The sequence below is a fragment of the Malurus melanocephalus genome, unplaced genomic scaffold (assembly GCF_030028575.1).
Source record: "Malurus melanocephalus ecotype Western Australia unplaced genomic scaffold, MMel_1.1 scaffold_482, whole genome shotgun sequence".
Lineage (NCBI taxonomy): Eukaryota > Metazoa > Chordata > Aves > Passeriformes > Maluridae > Malurus > Malurus melanocephalus.
In genome coordinates, this window is record NW_026623714.1 from 239,954 (window position 1) to 243,312 (window position 3,359).

Below are 3,359 nucleotides of genomic sequence, written 5' to 3' on the forward strand. Positions count from 1 at the left end.
AGCTGAACTTTTTGCCTTGGCCACCCCGGCTGCTCTCCTCCCTCGCTTCATTTCCCCACTCCTCCTTTCACTTTCTGCTACCTTCACTCGGGATTCTGCTGCCCTACTTTTGTCCAGCCTTCTCCTAGAGATAAGATAAACGCTATTTTCAATTAACCAGACTTGATTGCTGAAAGCAATAGGAGGCAGTTCGTTTAGAGCCAGCAAATTAATTGAAATCTAAATGTACATAGCCCRTGTATTGCAGGGAGAGCAATTATCCTGTCATGTGGCCCCTGCCATGCAGGCAGCTGGGCTGGGCTGAGCTGTGAGAGCAGGAGGAGCTCACGTTGCCCTCATCTCTCCTGAAGTTCCTCCCTCAGCAGCTTTTAGCCCACTTTCATCCTGCAAAAGAAAGATCTCCATGGCTGTAAATTAGAGCAAGAGGATGTGTCCTGGGATGTTGGCACTGCTGGGACACAAAGTTGTTTCCTAAGCATCAGTCAGACGTGATGAGATCTCTCTCCTCACTCCTCTTGTCCGTAGGGAGGGCTTGTGCTGCGTGTGGAAATAGAATCTGTGTAATAGCCACCAGCTGAATGGATTCCCTGCCCTTTGCAGCATTTTTCCAAGCGGGATAATCGGTTATGGACACATGGTAGGAGCTGAGACCGTGGGAATTCATTGTCCCTTAAATTATGTTGACACATGACAAACAGCAGAGGGAAGCAAGGCAAAGCAATCAGCCAATTAAAGAAATATTCCATAATAAGAATGATCTTCCATSACTTTTAAAGGCCAAAATGTTTTGGTTCTGCTGAGAGAGCTATTGCAGCTTCTGTACCCTCAGGTCCCTTGGGAGCTGGGTTTGCTCCCTCCCATCACCTGAGGGGACATCTCTGACCAGTCTGAGAGTGCCTAGGCACTAGATTATCGGGAAAAACCTTGGAATGTGTTATCTCTTAAACCAGGTGAAAATGGGAAAACCTCAGAAAGTGACCTAGCACTGATCTGAGCCATGGAGGAGCACCCAGGTGTCCAAACACTTTTGGGGTAACTCACACTTCGGGCATCCTCCCTCCTTCAAAGGGCTGCTCAAAGCTTCCAGGCTGTGGTGAGGGGGCACAGGGGATGTGCAGCGTCAGGACCCCGAATCAGAGCAGAGAAGAGACCCCTCCTCACCCCATGGGGCATCCCCGGCCTCACTGACACATCCAGGAACACCTCACTGACACATCCCTCCATCCTCCAGCAACACCTCGCTAAAAACCTCCTGCTCCACAATTGACACACCAGGGCACTGCGGAAAACAGCCCAGTCCAACACACAATCCACCCAGAGGTGATCAAAACCGCTAATTACGAGCCAAGCTCTGCTGGAGAGGTGACAAACCCATATCGTGCTTTCCTTGCTGCACCTCGCTGCCTCCAAGCCAGTTGGCACAAAGACAATGCTTTCTTATTCCGGGACAAATTATGCTTTTGAGCTTTCCGTCCCTGCCAAGCGTGGGAGCAGCCCCACGTGTCAGCCCGACAGGATTTCCGAGGCTCCTCTCATGGCAGCGCCTCCCGGAGCCAGCAAACCTGCTGCTCGCATGAATTTTCTCTCACCTTCGGGAGCTGCTGACAACGGGGSCCGGGGCGGTGTCCCATTTCCAGAGCTGGCAGCTCCGGAAAGAGCCAGGCACGTTCGCAGGGAGCAGATGAAGCTCGTTTCAAAAAAAAAAGCGACATTTTCGGAGCGCCCCGGCGGTTCCTGCTCCTCCCGGAGCTCCGGCTGTGCGGGGATGCGCTCCAGCGCAGCTCCTTGGAGGGGTTCGGTATGCACCAGGGTCTGTTGGATCATCCTCCCCTCTCTTCCCTTCTCCTGGCAGCCCACTCCAAGTGTCCTTGGCCCCTTCTCCATCGTACTGCCCTCCCCACCTCCATTTCAGGGCAGATTTCCCAGGCAGGTTGAAAAACTTGTTGGAGATGTGACTTTGGCCCAGCTATTCCATGGAGGGAGAAACCCTCTCACCCTYGGCTCAGTAACTTTCCAAATATGATTACAAACTCCTGGGGCAGCTCAGAGAAGGCGTTTCATAGATAAAGGCTGTTTAGGTGACAGTGGCCACTATAATGTTGGTAGGCACAAACATTCGTGAGGCTGGAAAGTATTTCCTGCAACATTGCACTCCCAGTTATCCCAGTTTCAGGTCAACTTTCCCCATGATGGCTGGCCAGGATTGTGCACATTTTTGGTATCACCAGAGGTTTTCCCATGTGTAATTGTTGCTGTGACACTTGAATGTGCTTGGTTTTTTTTTTTTTTAACTTTCCTTTTTTAATGACTGCAGCATATTGTCCCATCAGGGGCAAACATCCTCTCTGTGATCAGCCAGCATACACAGATCTGCATCTGCTCTTTCCAGCAGTAGGGAGTCTTGCAGTCAGTCCCTCAATCATGATGTCAAACCACWGCCTTTCATCCTGTCTATTGCCCAAATTTAAAGTCTTTCAATTCTTCATSTGCTTTAACAGTGGTTGCAAGATAAATCTTTCAGAGAAGCTCTATATGTACGTTCCTTCCACTCAGTTATGCTTTGCAGCACAACTCATTATCCTCTCTTTAGATGTCTCACTTTGACAACTTTTCTTTTATGGTCTTCATTTTAGCTAATGAGCTCCCCCACAAAATCAAATGTTTTGGTGAAGCTCATTTGCATTAAACCTACCACACCTCCCTCCCTTAGAAACACAGCAGCTTCAGAAGAAAAACAGACCAACAAAACAAAYCACAGCAGTCTGTCAGGATCTATCTTTGGGACACAGGGTTTTTTTTTTCCTGTGGTTTGCAGACTGCTTGCTTGAGTTTGGTTGTTTCTTCCTGGCCTGGAGATAGGCTATATCTTCTCTTCTGGCACACAGCACTACCTGATGCACTACAGTTAGCAAAAAGTATTTCCTGGCCTGCAGAGCAATTGGTTCTGCTCATTTCAGGGTGTGCATTTCTGAGTTTTGCCTCTGCTCAGTGACAGAAAGTCTCCCTTTGCTGTGCCCTAATTCCTGTTAATGTTAATGCCACAGCCCTCCCCTTTGCACCAGTCTCTCATGAAGCCCCAGACACACAATTCAGCAGTTTTCAGGCTCTCTTTTGACCCCTTTTAATCTCCCTCCCATTATTCCTGCACAGCAGCCTCCTGTCTCTGTCAGCAGCTGAAGAACCCCGTGCTGCTGAAGGGATTAAGCACCAGCCCCACTGGCTGGGGTGAGGAAGCTTTTCTTCTGGAGTACAGCTCAGGAGCCAGATGGAGGAAGGCACTCAGAGTTTCCCCTCCTACCTGTGGTATTAAAAGCAAGCGAGTGTCTTTTTTCCCATCTTCCCCAGAGCTCCAGGAGAGG

General features: G+C 49.7%; 1 long non-coding RNA gene across 1 annotated transcript in view; it reads right to left on the reverse strand.

Annotated features, from left to right (window-relative positions):
* Positions 1 to 3,359, reverse strand: part of LOC130582306 (uncharacterized) — a 6,774-nt gene extending 3,415 nt beyond the window's left edge. Inside the window, exon 1 of the long non-coding RNA XR_008966304.1 lies at positions 3,299 to 3,359. This is a non-coding gene — a long non-coding RNA (uncharacterized LOC130582306). The remainder of the gene's footprint in view (positions 1 to 3,298) is intronic.